Source organism: Triticum aestivum, chromosome 2D (genome assembly GCF_018294505.1).
Source record: "Triticum aestivum cultivar Chinese Spring chromosome 2D, IWGSC CS RefSeq v2.1, whole genome shotgun sequence".
Classification (NCBI taxonomy): Eukaryota; Viridiplantae; Streptophyta; class Magnoliopsida; order Poales; family Poaceae; genus Triticum; species Triticum aestivum.
Window position 1 is genome coordinate 86,485,154 of NC_057799.1, and position 20,101 is coordinate 86,505,254.

A 20,101-nucleotide genomic window follows, 5' to 3' on the forward strand; every position below is an offset into this window, starting at 1 on the left:
CATCTTCCACGCCGGCGCCGGCACCGGCCCCTCGACGCCGACATCAGCGAGGTCCGGGACGTCGCAGGAGCAAAGGTAGGGTTTTCCCTTGACCCTGCCGTCGGTGCCGTCGGCCTCCCGGATCCCGACCCACGCGCCCAGCTCGCCGTCGTAGTGCCCGCGGCCATGGAACGGCAGGCGCCAGTCGCCGCGGCGCGCCGACCGGCAGCGCTTGGTGTCGAGCGAGAAGGTGAAGGAGGACGAGGCGAAGACGGTGCGGCCGTCGGGGTGCACCGCGTGCGACATGACACGGCTGTGGCCGCCGCCGGCGTCCTGCGGGAGCGGCGACCGGCACATCTTCCAGACCCACTCCTCGTCAGGCTCCTCGTATGCTAGGTAGCCCGGCGTGTTTTCCTCCTCTCCGTTCAGCGCCCACAGCTTGTCGCCGACGGGTGCGGCTTGGTAGGGACGAGACGGGAACCATTCCCTGGCCTCTAGCACGTCGCCGTCGGGTTCGGAGTCGAAGGGGCCGGGCGGGAACTCGTGTGGAGGCCTCCCGCCGTCCAGCTTCCCCGTCTTGGTGTCGTAGACCAATGTGAGGAAGTACGGAGAGCGGCAGAACAATACGGAGAGGGTGCTAGAGTGAGCCGTCATGACGATGCTGCTGCCGAGGGCATCGAAGTGCGTGTCTCCACCGACCAATGAGACGCCCAGGCGGAGGGCTGGTCCAGGGAGGCGGCGCGGCGCCTCGTCGTGCTCGTCGTCGCCGCCGCCGCCGCAGTGGAGGTCGTCGACGTCGAGCTTGTAGATACTGTGGGTCACCGAGCGCCTCTCCTTGAGCACCACGTACAGATGCCGGCGCAGATTGGACTCCGCCGCCGCCGCCGTCCTGCCGTCAGCTCCGTTGTGCCGTGCCGTGCCGTCGTCGGTGGCGTACGCTGTACGCACGTGATGGGAGGATCCTTGGCTTGGCAGCGCCCAGAGGGGCGGCTGCTCGCCACCGGAGGTGGGAGAGAAGGGGCTGAGATCGGGTGATGATCGATCGCAGCATCGTGGGAAGAAATTCCGATCGTGATAGTCCGCGAGAAAGGGAAAAAAATGATGCGATCGTGATTCGTCTTGAGTTACCACGCGCTTTATAATTGGTTGGGATTGGACGAATCTTGCTAAGTACTACTCCCTCTTTTTCGGTTTATAGGGCTTATCTCAAAATCTTAGTTTTTCCATCTTATAAAATTCAATTTGGTTATTCCCCATCAAAAGTTCAGATTTCAATGTGCATTAAATCATTGCATGCAAGTATTAAGAGAAAAATGACCAATGCATGTACTTTATGCATGCATGCATTGCAATTAATACATTGGTAAACATATTTTTTTAAGAAAAACAAAAGTATTAATTGGGTGCTTTTGCAAATTACAAAAAGTATTCCACCACTCACCATTTATCTTGGTTGGTGAGATTTTTGAATTGAGCCCTATAAACCGGAAAGGAGAAAGTACTAGAGCCGGCTGATTTTGTTAGTTTCCTTATTATTATCTTATTTTAGGGATTTAGGGAAGACAATATAGTAACGGGTTTGCTTAAGCTCAGTCGGCTTACACTAACCGTTGGATCTTTGCATGGAGATTCGTGCTAGAGTGAGCAACGTCAAATGGCCCTCGTAGCACTTCTTCCCACCGCTTGAACCACTTCGTCTTACCAGTCACAACATCTGCCGGTGCTGGTTGCAGCATGTCGTGTCACCAGTTGTTGTGTCCACCCTCATCGCTCGAAGCACATTGTTCCGTCATTCGCAAATTCCGCCATCGTTGTATGCAGCACTAAGCCTCGTCGGTTGCAGCGTCCGTCGTCATTGCTCACAGCATGTCTCGTAGCGTCTACCGTCCTGTTTGCAACATGTCATACCACCCCGTTCGTAGCACAACTACGGTGATGTCACTCAGTTGAGACTTGGTTAAGTACTGAGCTCTATGCAGACCCATATTGTAACAACTAACAATCCGCTGCCGACTGGAGATAAAATCTCTCTGAATGGAATGTCATAGGAAAGGGAAAACTGGAGGAAAAAAGGGAAGACAAAATTGTAATTTCTACTCTATTTCTTTCACCAGGATCCATACCTCCATATATGCATGTGCAAATGATAGCGTATAAGAGCAAGCAAAAAATTCGAGTCAATTGCTACCCACATGACCGGTCTCAGTAAAGATAACAAACTGCACTTCCATCGACTAAGGGAGTTATTACTTGAACATCCCGAGGGCGCGGCTCCACACTAGCGCACGAAAGAATCTTTGATTGAAAAAGAAAGGACTTGAACAGAGGATGTCTTTTTTTCACGAGAGGTGACTGCATGCATCTATCTTCAGCACTAGTGCAAAGCTCAAGCTCATGTCATGTTGCCTTGGTGCCGCCTTTCGATATCTTCAAAGATTCCATAGCTTCCCTGCACATCACACCCACAATCAATGTTCGACGCCAGCATTGGTAAAGTTTAAAGTTTTCAGTAAGCACATAAGAGCAGTCAAATAGTATAACGTTTCCAGTATATAACTAACAGTGACATATGCTGAACACAAACATGCATGCGACAACAAAAGGGCTAGATGGATACCGTAATGCAGATTCCATCTCGGCATTCTCCGGGTCCAACTTGAATCCATCAAGAAGCACCGCGCACGCGTTGGTGTAGTCCTGGTGATGAATGATGGCCTTGTGAAGAAATTATTAAAAAAAAATGCATTGGTCAAATGAAGTAGCCAGCAGGATCTTCTGTCCCACCTTCAGTGACATCAAAGCTGCACCCTGCCGGTAGTAGGCCTTTGGCCAGTCAGGCCGCATTCCTCTGCAATCAAGAGCGTCCAGCAAAGCCCTCTGTCCGTCACCCATGCGAAGCAAGCAGAGGCTTCTGTTTGAGAACAAGGTTGCATCATTAGGGTCATGCTCTATTGCCTGCATCCAACAAGTTAAAGAAGATCTGCTGAGTATCGAAACAGATACGAATTTGTGAATAGGAAATCTGCAAATGGCTGCTCATTGACTAGTATTAGTGCAAGACATTAATGAATCATGCAAAAACCTTGATTTTCTTGAAAAGAAGCCAATCTCAGAAGCTTTTTCATATACAATTTCATTAAATATAGGACAATACTGAAGTAAAGTCAACTACGAACTAAATAAGTTCTACTCCCTCCGTTTCAAAATTCTTGTCTTAGATTTGTCTAGATACGGATGTATCTAATACTAAAACGTGACTTGATACATCCATATTTAGACAAATTTAAGACAAGAATTTTGGGACGGAGGGAGTACTTGATTATTTCCTAACCCCCCTTAAAAATATGGAATGGCGACAAGCAAAACGAGCCCCCTTATGACATTTGTTTTTGGTCGACACCAGACCAGTTGTCTGGTACTGAGGACTTGCTTACTAGTTTTCGAGTTGGCAGGGATGGGGGAATGGGAGATAAGTTACTTTTGGAGTACAAGATTCTCTTTTTCAGCATCATTCTATGGAAGCAGGAAGGCACAACAGAATAGGTAAAGAAATGACCAAGGCAGCAAAAAGAAAGACACAGCACAGCTATTAGTTGGAGTTTATCCCGAGCAACATCCTTTGCAGCTGCAAGACAGTCCGACGCCCCTAAGTTGTTGATAGTGGGCTTGACGCACAGTTACCGTGAGTAGAGCAGTGAGCCAACCAATCGAGCAGTAGGTTCACTGATTTCTCCATCCGTCCAACTGGTAGTTCTAACAATAGGTGAGCTTTTAGAAAATTTTACTTCATGGTAAATGTATCTGCAGTAATGTTAAGGCCCAAAAACAGCTTATTGGCTCTGAAAAACAGAAGATTGTCTAAACATAGGTTCATTTGCACCTCCCACATGCAATACAGCACGTAAGGAGAAGGCAACAGGTCAGCAAATCCAATTATGTCCTCTCCAAAGGAAAATCAGGAAAGAATTCATTCTAGTTTTCCCAGCTGAACTGTTGTGGCCGGGAAAGGACAAATTCCTGCTAGAACACCAGGAGTCAAATCGGACAAGCAGCCAGGGCATGAATGCATGATGGGGCTGGCACACAAGGAGCATAAGCTGGCTAGTAGGATTAGTCACCTAGCATGAGTTAAGAAACTTAATGGGGCAGGCGCACAAGCAGCCAGGGGAAAAAGAATAAATGATTGTGTTTTGTTTGGAGGCAGAGATAAAGAAAAGAGTTCTAGTTTTAGGTTTCAAGATCTGATACACCTATACAAGAGACTATTAAAATCTGCAAGCAATATAATACAAATCAGTGCCCAGCTAATCCCTTTCCAGTCAGTCTAGCCTTATTTTCAAGGTAGTTATCCCTTGACAATGCCACTGACCAAGTTTCCTTTTCAATAACTAGGCCTTGCCATTTGGTGACTCAAACATAGCTAGAAGCCTGTTTGAAAATCTCCAGGTTCACGTGCTTTCTTTTCTGCCAAAGAATTAGAACTTTAGAAGCAGGAAAGAATACAAAATATGGCGTTGTACCATACCTTAGTGTACCACATTGTTGCAGAAAAATAATCTTTACTCTCTATTGCTTTAATCGCAGATGACTTCAACTTTGCTATTTCCCTTTTAGTCGCATGTTCATCCTGAAACATAAATATCAAATAAGATGGAGACATGACTAATGAATAGAAAATGCTTTAATAGTAAAGAAAAAACGGACTGTTCTGTAAATATTTGGAAAAACATATGGTTTTGATTTGGCAAAAATGTTACTATCAACATTCCATATTGTATAAGCATAATGTTTAGACTTCATTCATACAACATCCTGCATACATGCTCAGTTCTGTAATAAATATTATTGGGTTATTAGGCCCCAATACCAACTGAAACCTTAACAACCAGAAATGTAGTCTCCTCATAAATTTGAAAATTTCACCTCACACATATTTTCCTAGTGTAAGATATTTAAAATATTCTTAATATTTCTTTACTAACCTATTTGCCAATATTTTAACAACTCAATCTAGAAAGGAAGCCAAATATAGCATTTGATCAATATATTTTTCATGTGGAAGCATAAATAAAGTGTAGGACAGTCAAATTGTTTTGAGCCAAGTCATTAGTCAACTTAAGCATCATGTGGTGTCACAAGCCAAAATGCACATTCAAGTTTTCAGCCCAAAATGTACATAGCAAGAATCCTTAAGGACCCAACTTGTTATGTGCACATTCATGTCACATAGCAAGAATCCAATCAGACTGTTCGGTACTAGACATTGATTAATTCTAGAAGAAACTGGAGGCACATAAGGACCTGGTGCCATGTTTCGTGGATAATGTCCTCCACTAGGATGTTGCTACCAAAAGAATGCAGAGTTACAAACATAATGGTTTACTAATTGGCTAACTGCCATGGTCTACTACTATTTCCTCCACAGTTGTGGGCTTGTGGCCGCCACAAAATTTTATGGAGAAGAAAGTGTCTGCCACAGCTGTAGCCAAACTTAGCTATAAAGATAGTAACTGAGATTTGAGTCCTGCTGAAGAGAAGTTTGGCGTGCTAAGCCAAACTTGGCTACCTAAGATGTGGCAAACTGCAGCCACAAACTAAATAGGCCCTAAAGATGATAAAACTGACTGAATAACTATCCTAGAAGCACCTTAGGATTGACTTTGACCTCGACCTCTTCCCCACGGGCAACGTGCTGCTCCTGTTGTTGTCGCGGCCCCTGGTCACCTCCTCGTCCTCTGCCGGATCGCCGGGCGGTGCCAGCGACTCGTCCTCTGGCGCTGGCGCGGACAGCAGCCTGAAAAACAACGAGTCGTTTTCACAAAATCCACCAAACACACAACTCACCCTCTTCTCTGACATTAGCACCACCTGACCACAACTTACAATGCCAGGAAAAAAACAAGCACCTAAGTTGTCTGACATGACAAATTTTGGTTCAACAATGATAAGTGGCAGTGTGGCACTGAGGCTGCAACACTCTTACCCTGAAGTGAATCACTTATATTCTCACTCCAGTCAATGTTCTCACTGGAGGTAGATGTACAACATTTAAAAAAAAAACTCAGGTCATAACAAGAGCAATTACCACATTTTGAATATTACATGACAACAAAACATCAAACTGAACGTCGACAGATATATAATGGTAATACTAATATTTGATGGCTCCATTCTTTCTATCTGCTTCTCAAAGTAGAAAAACTTATTTTACTGGGCATCAAACCGAAACAATACAAAATATCTATGCATCATTACTGGGAAAAAGTTACAGCCTGTTAGTATGTAAATTAAACAATAATTACAGGGAAGTTTACCCAAACAAGAACCAATATTTCAACAAACATCAATAGTCTAAACATCTCATACGACATGTATCGCACATTTATATATCCCACAAACAGAAGAGACAGATATCATGGAATCCCATGGAGCCACATAGCAGAGCAACATACCTCGTGTACAATATGCCTATGCTAAGTTAGGTGGGTCAAGGGTCCAACAGGGAAAGATGGTGAGTGCATGGTTTCGTAGTAAACCACCGACAAACTATGGATAGGAAATAAGTGACACTTATGCTCCACAGCTTAAGTCTTGAACAGTGTCATATGCTTGTGTTTACTAGTGGCAAAGAAGTAAATCTTACATCATTAGAGGCATTACGCTTGGCACTGGCCTTCAGTAAGAAATTTAAGCACTCTGTTGAGCTGTCATTTCCCATTGCAGAATCAAGTGAAACAGTTTCGATACAATCTGGGTTGATAACAGCGCCAGCCTATCACATAAAAGGAATGTCACATTTTATGTATGGTAAATAACTAAAGAACTTAAGATTTCCAAGCTTAAGTGTTGGAAAATATTGAATATATTGAAATAAAGTAAACAAACCTCAAGCAGGAGCTTCACGCATTGTAGTGATGATACATTTACAGCCTGAAAGAGGGGTGTCATAGGATACAGTAGCTCATGTACGTCTTGTTGCACTAGTGAGAGATGTGAAGCACATTAGTTGCTATTAATTGATGATAATAAATGGACATAGAAAAATAATTAAACAGAACGGTACGTATGCATAACCATATATCTATGCCAAGCTTTAACTAAAAAACAGTAGGAAACAGCTCCTGGCTCCTGCGATGTTGAAATTTGCAAACACAAATAAGTACAATGTTGCAATAGTCGCCTTATTGGTTAAATCTTGACTAGAAGATTTTTATTATTTTATTGATGATTGGTACTCCCTCCCTAAAAAAATATAAGACGTTTTAGGTCACTAAAGTAGTGACTTAAAATGTCTTATATTTCTTTACAGAGGGAGTACCATATGGTAATACATAAAAGTAGCACCCATGATAGGAAATCAATCATTATGGCAAGTGCACAAAATGACAATGAGCCCAGAAGAAATTGATCAACACATGCAATTCGCACTTTGAAAACTATAGATGCATGAAAGCACGTATAGTAGCTTCCACAGAAAACAATAGTGGAGATTCCAAACGAACATCACACATTACTCTTGCATAAGGATGAAGATTATAAGCTACGGCCCAGACTATAGGTTGGAGAACACAATTTTACGGACTTGAACAAAAGTAGAATGAAGTATTAGTGATTCTTGTAACAGTTGCTCCCTAGGAGATCTTGAACAATAACATATAACTAGAAAATTAGACAACTAGAAGCAGCAGGGAAGAAAGAAGTACCAAACATTTTAATTGTGCTGCAAAGAACAATGATCACACCATAACTTACATACTAGCAAAAGAACAAAACAGCTTCAAGAGTACCAAACAATAACTAGAATGGAGCATGAGAACAATACAGTTAACGAACAAATGGAGAAAAGGCAAACAATTCAAACTCTATTTTGTGTTTACAGTTGAACATGCAACTTAACGCAGAAGTAGCATGAAGTTAAGCTTACATCTGCATTATGCTCCAATAAAGTCTTCATAGCACCAACTTGTTGTTCCTTAGTAGCAAGATGCAGTGGTGTCCCAATCTCCTCAGCTATCGGATCAACATAAGCTCCCTTTGCAAGCAACAGTTTTATCATTTCACAATCTCCTGCATAAACGAAGCAATATGAAGGTACTTATTACATAATAAGATGGTAAGTTTTTTTCTGACAATCTTTCTTATTTATTTTATCTGGCTCCTGGCAGACCTCAGTTTACCCTGCATATAGGCTACGAAGATCATGCTAAAGGAGTCAATGTTCCATAGAAACAAGAACTGCGCCTACTCGTCTAGCCAAATAAGTTGACTAAACCAATTTCTTTTGGAATCAAGCGAAGGGGACTAACTATTTCACTTTTAAGGGTGGTGTAACTGGGAGCTGAATAGAATTTAACTAACGAATTTGAAGATAACCTACTTCCATACTAACCTAAGGGAAAGAAAACATAAGTTGCCCTGGAAGTTTGGCCAAACAAACTGTAGTACGAACATAATACAGCCACAAAATATATTAGAAACAAAAATTCAAAAACTGTGGTGCACACGTGCAAAACAGAGATAACATATGAATAGAGAGGACCTATTCCAGCAGCAGCATGTAGAGGAGTTAGCCCGGCCTCATCAGCTTTGTCTGGATCAGCACCATGATCAAGAAGACACTTGACAACAGCAATCTTTTCACTCATCACCGCATAAAAAAGAGGTGTTCTACCTGTCAAGCACACATACCACGAGGCTTATTTGGGGCAAGTCAATTCAGGATCAGCGAAGAAATGTACATCTGAAAACTCCTCATCGAACATGACATCTAGAAATATGATAGCAAGATTACAAACTAGGGAACGACAGATACATGAAATTCGGGTATCACAGGAGTTAGAATGTGGAGGTCGCTGAGGCACTGTTTGGCAAACAGGACTAACTATTTCACTTTTAGAAGTTTTAAGAGACCCGTGAATATGCAGAATCAACTGTAGATCTGTAGTTTCGGTCCCTGTGAGACGAAATTGAAGTTCTAATGGCACCATTAAATACTTCAGGGCATTATCATAAGTACAACTAACCAACGTTTGGAAAGGAACAGAACAACAGACCCTTATCATCGGCAGCATCGACGTCGACGCGCAGCTCCCCGGCCAGGTAGCTGCAGACCTCCAGCTGCTCGTTGGCCGCGGCGATCAGCAGCGCCGACATGCCGCCGTCGGCCCTCGCCGCCTCCACCGCCTCCCGGGGGCGGCCCTTGCCGTTATCCAGCACCCACACCACCCCTGCAACCGCCCCCCAAAATATCAGAGCTCGGAGGAACGCCAAACAGCCGGGGGCCGAAATCGGGAGGCGGGTGAGGGGGGAACTCACTCTTGAGGAGAGGGAGGTCGCCTTTGAAGGCCGCGTCGAGGAGCGTGTCCTGCATCGAAGAGATGGCTCTCGCGACTGCGGAGAGGGGGAGGGAGAGTGAGCGAGCGGATTTAGTTAGGGTTCAGGTGCGCGGGATCGTACGCGGGGAGGCGCTTACCACCGGCGGCCGAGGGGAAGCGAGGTGGCCGCGGCGCCGCCATGGCGGATCGGTCGGGGAGAGAGGGGAGGGTTTTTTTTTTTTTTGGAACTGCGAGGGGGAGGGGTTTGGGGATGCGAGAAAGGGTGAGAGCGAGCGAGGAGGGGGAGGGTTTGAATTCTGATTTGAAAAATCCCGACACAGGGACAGGTCTCTCCACGGCAATCCGAAGGATTTACGTGGTTTTGCCACTGGGCTAGATCATGGGTGTATATGGGGTAAAAGTTCATTAGGACGACTCTAATCGAACCCCTAAACAAACCTTTTTTTACGGGATCCCTAAACAAACCTTAATGGAGTTTACTCCACTAATATTTGGTCGGACTTAGCCGACCCCCTATATATAACAGGGTAAAATTTTGCCTTTTCTAACTTCGCAATTCTAGTATACATATTAGCGCACGTATAGAAACTAAACATAGTATGAATGTTCAAGTGAATCACGAATATAGTTTACACACCGAATTTAAAGTTTACAAACCAAATTATTCAATTTAAACGCACCGTATGGTCCAAATGTAGCAAATAACATGTGACACAACAATTAGGACTCGCTATGATGTTGCTAGTGATGCTCAATAAGATCTTCTTTGAGCTGAGCATGAACTTGTCGGTTCTCGATCTTGCGATGCTCTTCAAGGAATGCCTGGATCATGTTCGTATCATACTCTGGCTCAACTGGAGTCCCGTTTGCGATGTACCGAAAGTTTTCAGGCATATCCCTCTCGTCTTCAATGATCATGTTATGCAATATGATACAACAAGTCATGATCATCCATAGAACCTTGGAGCTCTAGTACTCGGCAGGGCCACAAACAATTGAAAGTGCTCCTAAAAAGTCATTGTGAGAACCAGGCAAACCAAAGGATGAATGCCATATCCAAAAATCCTTCGCTACAACTGCCTCAAGAATGATCGTTGGATCGTTGCAGTGGCCTTTGTACTGACCCTTCCACACTGCAGGACAATTCTTTCATCTCCAGTGCATACAGTCAAGTGATGCAAGCATCCATGGCCATCCTCTTACTTCACTCTCCGTCATCAGCCTCTGGTTGTCTTCCTCATTGGGTGCTCTCAAGTACTCAGGTCCAAAAAACGCCGATCGCTACTTTAGTAAACCTTCGAATGGCCTCCAAGATTGTGTCTTCACCAATGCGGACATAGTCGTCGGCATCGGCCAAACACCCATATGCCGAGACTCGAACAGTCGCAATGCACTTCATTAGATGGCTTGCACTTATATCTCAACTTGCATTTCTCCAGAGCCTGAACCAGTCATCATACCTCTTAACGGCTTTTGCAATGGTCAGAAAAAGACTTGCATGCATCCAAAAGCGTCGGCGAAAGTACTTCCCCAGATAGGTTGGCTTTGGATGAAAGTAGTCTCTCATGATCTTGGCATGGCCCTCCGCTCTATCACGGTTGACGTGTAGGCCCAATGAACAAGATGGCCTTGGTGTGATGGACCCCCACTAGTACAGTTTAGGGCTATTCACACGGTTCGAACCCCCAATTGCACACAGTACTACTAGGAACCATGTGCTCGAGTGGGCTGGGGACAGGGGGCCCATTGCTGACCAACCAAAAACATCTGCGATGAGCAGTGGTTCCCAAACTGGCCACAAATCACAATCATTTGTGATTCCTGTAAGGTCCGCAAATGTTGCATAAGATAAAATGAATGTGCAATTTATTGACCAGAGGTGGGGTGAATAGGAGATTTTTAACAAATTCTTCGAAGGATGCTATTTCTTCGAAGAAACAGAGATTAAGCAGACGAAGAGATGCATGCAAGAAGTAAATCTACACAAATCATGCATTTAACAAGAGGACAAAGTAATCAGAATGGAAGACACCATGCATACAAGGTAAAAAAATAAGTAGACTAGATGCACATAAAAGCATACGCACTTAAGAACAACAAGACTGAAGGCAAACAGCAACATGAATCACAGAGAAGAAAATGGAAGTCCTCATACGAAGTCCTTAGAGAGAGGGAGACAACGTCCTCGACATACAAATACTAAATGTGGTGGAGAGATTAAACCGATTGCTCGATGAAGACAATGATTTGTTTGACAAGTTCGAGTGGATGTGGCAACTGTATGTCTGGTTGGAGATGCTGAGATTTAACTCAGAAGACAAAGTTTTCACCTTATTCTCCTTGAGTTAAGATCACTTAGACCTCGGCCAATCACTTGTGGTAAGTCTTGAAGGTAGACTTTCAAAACCTTCACATGCTCGTTCACCCGACAGTCCACAATTGACTCTTAGGTTACTCAGAACTTGACGCCTGACCGTCTGGAAGATCACGGTCTTCAAAGGTAATAATTCTTTGGTTCACACAAAACAGATTCTTTGGTGATGCTTAATCACTTTGACTCTAGGTGTTTGGATTTTTCATCACTTAGGATTTTCTCAAATTCTTTGGAGGGTGGGTTGCTCTATATGACACTTGTCATGCACTCACTAGGAGCATCCAACCAACAAATGGTGGTTGGGGCGGCTATTTATAGTTGGGGCGCAACCCATGGGGAAAAGACCAACAGGCCCTTCTGGTGTGACCGTTGTCAGGATAGGGATCCATGTGACGGTGTGACCGTTGTCAGGATAGGGATCCATGTGACAGCCGACACTCGCACAACAATGTCGGCTTAGTTTAAACTCTCAGTTTCCTCATGGTAGGAGAACCGCACTAGTGATTTCCTAACTCTTTAGTGAGGACATAGTCGACGGCGTCCCGTAGAACATTGTCTCTGACGCTGAAGAAAATGAAATGCAATGCAGAAGATTTCCAAAGTCTTCACTCAAAGAAACATGATAGTTTGAGCATCATTTTGGGAATACGCTTATGTATCACCTAGACCCCCTTTTATAGTATGGTGTTCCATATGACTCAAATAAGAATAAAAGAAACTACTAAATACAAATTCTTCATGTTCCAATTCTTCAGGCAATTTCTTCAAGGGCGCACCAATTTCCTCAATGTATTCCATATATTTTTAGGGGGCATCTTTGACGGGTATACCAAATCTTTACGGACTATTCTCCTATGTATACTCAAAAACACATTAGTTCCTTAACCATTTTGTCGTTGATACTCGAAAATCACAAAGATGGCACTACATGCACTTACATAGAATCGTTTGAGAAAGGAGAGGCGTCACAGACAATTATCTTGGTAACAATTGTGTCTCATGTTGCCATAGTTCACAAACAATTTGTCAGGACTAACTATGTGTAATCTATCCGTCAATAGCAGTCGATTATCCTTGTACCAATGTGTGTGATGAAGTTTTCTATCGCAGTCGAGCTATTTAAACATGTGCAATGTTATGCACAACACCAGGGTATTATTTCTATATAATTACAATAGCTAGTACACCAGAAACTTCATTCCAATTTGAATGCAGGAAAAACTGAATGTCTTTCACATATATCAACAAACATATAACATATTCAAGAATTACAAGCATGAAACTAAATGAAAGGATGGAAATACAATGACTAGAACTAATTTGGCATTAAACACTTAGCAACAACAACTTTAGAGATGATTGCGAGCGAGGCGAAAGACATTTGGGTCGTTCTTGTTGTTGAAGAAGTGGAAGGCACATATTGTGCCTTCCTTCATGTGGAAGGCTTTAACAACCATAGTCCAATCCCTTGTGACGCCTGCCGGCCCATCCCTCATCATCTTAAAGAAGACTTCATCATGGTATTCTTGGTGGGATACTTTAATTTTCCTTGCCTCACCAGAATCATTTAGTATGAGAGGTAATCCTCCGTGAACTGCTTTGAAAACCACTGAAAACAAGAATATTCAGATATTGTGGTCTGCAAATACATTATGAATGGGAAAATTATATAGTTCTTGCCATCATGAAATTCACCGTTTTCTTGGATAATGCGCAGACAAAGAGTTAGATTTTGATTGCCCATTATCCTAACAATCTTTTTTAGTTTCTTCACTTGGCTATGTTTCAGGAATATATCATTGCCCCATACACATGGTCGAAGCATGGATCTGTAACCATGACATTTGTACCTACATGCACAAGATCGTTAATATTACAAAGTTAATTGGAAATTGAATAATATATGATATACAATAGGCCATAGAAAGATGAAGCTGACCTTAATGGTAAAGAGCAACATCCCCCATTGTGACCCTGCAAGAAGTACATGCATAAGTTGAGGTGAAACGAGAATTAGTAGATGATATTTCTCAAACGTATCTACTTTTGCAAACACAATTGCTATTCTTTTGGCCTCTAATTTGCATGATTTGGATGAAACTAACTCAGACTGACGTTGTTTTCAACAGAATTGTCATGGTGTTATTTTTGTGCAGAAATAAAAGTGCTCCAAATTGGATGGAAACTTTTGAGGATTTTTTCTGAAAAATTATAAGACCGAAGGACCGAAGTTGGCCTAGATGGGGGCCACTAGGGCTCCATGCAACCTGGCCACGTGAGTCCCCCTTGGCCGCACGGAGGCCCCATGGCTCCTCCACTGACCTCCTTTGGCCTATACGGAGCCGCCGCCACCTCTGTTCTTCCTCCGAAGATTTGATCTGCTGAAGCCTGTTTTGGACTTCGGAGAGGGTGCTTTGTCGCCATCATCATCACCGGCCCTTCTCCAACAACAATCTCATGATGTTCCCACCCATGTGTGAGTAATTCCCCTATAGACACATGGAGGTAGATGGGAGTTGGATGAGATTTCGCATGTAATAAATGCCACATTTGTTAGGGCTTGATGCCTAGTATCCACTATGTTCTAAGATTGATGTTGCTATGACTTTTCTATGCTTAATGCTTGACACTAGGGACCAAGTGCCATGATTTAAGATCTGGACCCTTTATGTTTTCATGAATATATTTGAGTTTTTGATCGTACCTGCAAGTTGTATTCATGCCTATTAATGTCCTGAACTCGAGACCGCAAGGTGACAATAATCGAGATATCAACGGGGATGACTTTACCTTGAGGATTACATGTATTCATTGATTCTTAATGCTTTGATCCAGTTCTCTATTAAAAGGAGTACCTTAATTACTCTTAATTTTCATTAGGATCCCATTGAAATTTGAGGGTGGGACAAAAGATGTTGTGCAAGTTCTTATCGTAAGCACGTACAACCGCATGCAGAATACATACGTACATATGATTGATGAACTGGAGTTAGTTTGCTATCGCTCTATGTTATGACTATTGCCTAATTGATCTTATCCATGCAACACCCATTATCTAATTCCATGGCTACACTTTCCATCATTGTTGCTCCCTTTACAATTACTACAGCTACAATCTATTACTTTACTACAATACTGCTACTGTTACTATTTCACTTCTACTGCAATCACATCACTTTGCTACTAATAAATTGTGCTAAGAAAGTTATCTCTCCAGGTTTGGTTGAATTGAAAACTCAATTGCTAAGGTTTATAAATATAAATATTCTTTGCCTCCCCTTGTGTCGAATCAATAAATTTGGATTCAAATACTTTTCACGAAAACGGTTGCGACCCCTTACACTTCTGGGTCATCAAGACTATTTTCCGGCGTCGTTGCCAGGGAGCATAGCTCTATTTATTAAGTTCACTTGGTAGTTATTTGTCTGTTGCAATTTAACATCCACTATGGGAAAATACAAACATCCCAAAACAAAGATCATGCCTTCCAGGACAAGGCAAGGTACAGACTTACCCACTAGCTCTACTCTTGATTCACCTACTATTTTGAGTCAACTTGTGACACGCCATCACATTCACACACATCACAAATTTCAATGTCACATATAGTCGGGACTACTTCAGCTTCTGATAATACTTACGATGATGCTTGTACTATGATTAGTGGAACTCCAATTGGAAAAAAATTGGATGCTAAAATTGGTAAAGTTAAAAAACTGAGTAGTGTGTTTGAGTTAGGGGCACAAATGTAAATGTCCCTCCTTTTTAAGTAGCAGAGAAGTATATATTTAAGTACGAGAAGATTATCGCTAATGGGCTCTAAATCCATGTAATGGGCAATATTCTGGAAGGCAAGGTTCGCCCTAGAAATATTCACTCACAATTGTCTAGGCTTCGTCTCCCTTCCGGGATCGAGATTCGCAAGTGGAATGGTCCCGGGGATGGGTTATGTGCCCTATGATCGGTCGGCAAGGATAAACCTCATATCTTTTTCAACTATGTTGTGGCGCATTTCCTTTGGACCTGTGCCCGGGAGGTACTATGAGTGGCTTAGGGCATCTCCAATGGCAACCCGCAGAACACCTCCCGCATCCGTCCGTGGACAATGGGACCAGTCCGTAGACATGGATGCGGGAGGTCGACATCCAATGCTAGCCGCATACATTTTCACAACACCTTGAACCAACCGGACAAAAATCGATCAAACAGGACAAATTTTGATAAACACGACCTATTTCATTGAAAGTAGGATAATTTGTACATAAAACTGAACTATATTTCGTCCGATGAACTAAACACATAAAACTAAAACCGTAAACTATCCTATACTGCATGGTGACCTCGTAGCCAATGCTGGGCTGGCCGGCTACTCCTCCTCCGTCATCGTCGCCCGGCCCGCCGTCAGAGTCGTCGGAGTCGGGCTTGGGGCGGTGGAAGGTGGTGGCGCCACGGTAGGGCTTCCCGGCGGCCGCCTGACACTCGCGGATGATCCTCTCCGCATCTTCTCGCGCCGTGCGCTGTGCGGCTACGGTCACCGAGGACGTGGGTTGGGGGAGAGGGCTGCAGTCTTTGGAGGTGTCGTCGTTGGCGGCGGGGACGATCTCAGCGAGGGGCCATTCCTCGCCGTACATGGCCATCTTCCCATCGAGGCGGCAGAGACGGTGCTTGGCCGTCTCTGACGTCGTCATGGAGCGGTCCAGGGCCTAGGCGTACGCTAGGTCTGGGTCTGTCGTGATGTGTGGTGGCGGGATGTTAGAGTCCGTGAACTGGGATCAGCGCACAACGTTGTGCCTGTCCCGCCGGTGCTGCCCCCGGTTGGCGTACTCCTGCATCGTCATGGAGCTTCGGGACAACGACGAGGAGCCGCTGCGGAGGTAGTGCAGAATGCGCCCGCGCGCCTTGGGCAGGGGCGGTGGCAGCGAGCGGCTGATAACCCACAAGTATAGGGGATCAGTTGTAGCCTTTCTCGATAAATAAGAGTGTCGAACCCAACAAGGAGCTAAATGTAGAACAAATATTCCCACAAGTTCTATCGACCGCCGATACAACTCTACGCACGCTTAACGTTCACTTTACCTAGAACAAGTATGAAACTAGAAGTACTTTGTAGGTGTTGTAGGATACGTTTGCAAGATAATAAAGATCACGTAAATAAAAACTAGGGGCTATTTAGATAAAGTCACAACTAAGTTAGTTTTAGTAGAGAGCTTTTCGTCACGAGAAAGTTATTTGTCCCTAGGCAATTGATAACTAGACTGGTAATCACTATTGCAATTTTATATGAGGGAGAGGCATAAGCTAACATACTTTCTCTTCTTGGATCATATGCACTTATGATTGGAACTCTAGCAAGAATCCGCAAGTACTAAAGATCATTAAGGTAAAACCCAACCATAGCATTAAAGTATCAAGTCCTCTTTATTCCCATACGCAAACAACCTACTTACTCGGGTCTGTGCTTCTGTCACTCACGCCACCCACCATAAGCAAATCATGAACATATTGCAAACACTACAGCGGGGATCCCTTACGCTTGCGCGACACGGAGAGCACCATAGGACAACACCAATAATAAAACATGCAACTCAAACTAATCATGATCATCAATCAACCCATAGGACAAAACGGATCTACTCAAACATCATAGGATAGCCATACATCATTGGGAGCGTTGAGCACCATGTTCAAGTAGAGATTAGAGCGGGGAGAAGGGGTGTTACACCGCTGCATAGAGGGGGAGAGAGTTGGTGATGACGGCGGCGAAGTTGTTGGTGTAGATTATCGTTGCGATGATGGCCCCGGCTGCATTCCAGCGCCACCTGGGGGGAGAGAGCCCCCCTTCTTCTTCTTCTTCTTCTTCTTCCTTGACCTTCCCCCTAGATGGGAGAAGGGTTTCCCCTCTGGTCCTTGGCTTCCATGGTGGCGGAGGGGCGAGAGCCCCTCCGAGATTGGATCTCTCTCTGTTTCCTTCTATTTCCGCGCTCCCAGTTTCTGCCTTTCACCGTTTCTTAAATTCTCGGAGATCCGTAACTCTGATTGGGCTGAAATTTTAACACGATTTTTATTCGAATATTAGCTTTCTTGCGCCAGAAGAAGGGCACCAACCGCCTTACAGAGTGGCCACAAGGGCCCAGGGTGCGCCCTACCCCCTAGCGCGCGCCCTCCGTCCTTGTGGGCCCCTCGGGCATCGTCTCGCGTTGATTCCACTTCCCAAAATTCACATATATTCCAAAAAATCACCGTAAGTTTTTATTCCGTTTGGACTCCGTTTGATATGGATGTTCTGCGAAACAAAAACATGCAACAAACAGGAACTGTCACTGGGCACTGGATCAATATGTTAGTCCAAGAAAATCATATAAATTGTTGCCAAAAGTATGTAAAAGTTGTAGGATATTGGCGTGGAACAATAAAAAATTATAGATACGATGTAGATGTATCAGCATCCCCAAGCTTACACTACAAAAAAATACACTTCCGTGATGATACGTGTTTGTCACAGTAGGTCACGTTTTCTGTCATGCATGTACATTCATGACAAATTTATGACAGAATCAAGATAGTCATACCTGTGCTGTCGTAGAAGTGTTCCATGACATTACCAAAATTATCATCACGGAAGTGTCCACTTCCATGACGATAAATCGCGTGTCACAGAAGTGCTTTCGTCAAGGGTGACCGACACGTGGCATCCACCGTAACGGAACGCCGTTAAGCTATCGGGTCCGGTTTTGGATCCGATAACCCGTTAACAGCCGGGACCAATGGGGATTTTCCACGTGTAAAAATCATCATTGGCCGGAGGAAACACATGTTGCCTCACCGTTGGGACAGATGTCATCCACTCATTGGACAGGAGGCGCCTATGATAGGTCGACACGTGGCACGGCCCAACAGTGGCCCATTCCGGTGAAAAAGGCCGGCCCAGTAAAAAATAGCAGGCCGGCCCATATAAGGCCTACTTGTGTCAGGTCCATTTAAGCCCACGGCCCATACAAGATGTGCCAATTCGGCCCGTCAACGGCCCGTTAAAGATTTGACACCATTGCAGCCCATCGTCAGTTCGAGCCCGTTAACAGCCCGCTCTATATTTGGGCTCAATATCGGCCCGATGAGATTTCGGCCTGTTAACGGCCCATTCAGTGGATGGGCCAATTTTCACAATGTACATCTTTCGGCCTTTTAGCGACCCATTTAAATATTGGGCTAATTTCCGGCCCGGTGTGTCTTTCAGCCTGTTGACGGCCCATAAATCAGTTGGGCCATTTGTAGTCGGACCTGAGTTTCGGCCTTTTAGCGACACATTTAAGTGTTGGGCCAATTTCCGGGTGTGTCTTTCAGCCTGGTGATGGCCCATATATCTGTTGGGCCATTTGTAGTCGGACCTGAGTTTTGGCCTTTTAGCTACCCATTTAATTGTTGGGCCAATTCCCGGCCCTGTGTGCCTTTCAGCCTGTTAACAGACCATAAATGAGTTGGGCCATTTGTAGTCGGACTTGAGTTTTGGCCTTTTAACAGCCCATGCCCTTCATGGTCCAATACCAGCCCGGTTTCTCTTTCGGCCTGCTAAAGGCCCATAACACAGTTGGGCCATTTACAATACGACCCGACTTTCGGCCTCTTAGCGGCCCATGCTCTTCATGGTCCAGTACAAGCCTGATGTCTCTTTCACCTGCTAAAGGCCCACAGTATAGTTGGGCCATATGTAGCCCGAACTTAGTAACGACCTGTTAACGGCCCGTGAAATCAATTGGGCCCACCTGTTGCCCGCTTTGATGTCAGCCTGTTAACGACCCGGGAGTTAAGAGGGCCGACCATTAACTTTCGGCCTGGTAACGGCCCATTAACTTAATGGGCCCACTAAAGTTCATACATGTCTTTAGGCCAAATTAGATAATTTGAGCCCATTACAATGAGCAACTATGCACAGGACCAAAACCGATCAAGCAAAGGTACGGCATACAGGGAAAAACATTGCACATCCAGCATATATTACAGGAAATTACATCCACTGGGAAATCGAAGATTGATGCCAGTGCAAATAAATGAACAGAACCTAACGATCTACAACGTCACAATCTGAAACCTCAGCACGGATGATGCCCATAAGCATGTGGGCAAGTTCTTGCTGCTTTGCTACACTGTCTCTGAAAACATTGATCAGTTGTTGTGTCGCACGACTCTGCACCTCTGATTCCTCCACCATTTCCATCATTCCTTCAGCCATTAATTGGTTCACAAACATACATTTTTTCCGTTGCATTCGAGACAGAGGATACTGAACAGATTCAGATGGCGATTTTGGCAGGCTTGTATTATTGATAGTGGAGAGTATCTTGACCACTGCATCATAACATAAATTAGGAGGGGAACCAAACAGATTAATCATGAGTTATTGGCATATTACCTGGCC

At 44.3% G+C, this 20,101-nt stretch overlaps 1 pseudogene; it reads right to left on the reverse strand.

Annotated features, from left to right (window-relative positions):
* Positions 1-2,322: 2,322 nt before the first annotated feature.
* LOC123051819 (ankyrin-1-like) lies at positions 2,323-9,581 on the reverse strand (annotated as a pseudogene).
* Positions 9,582-20,101: the final 10,520 nt, after the last annotated feature.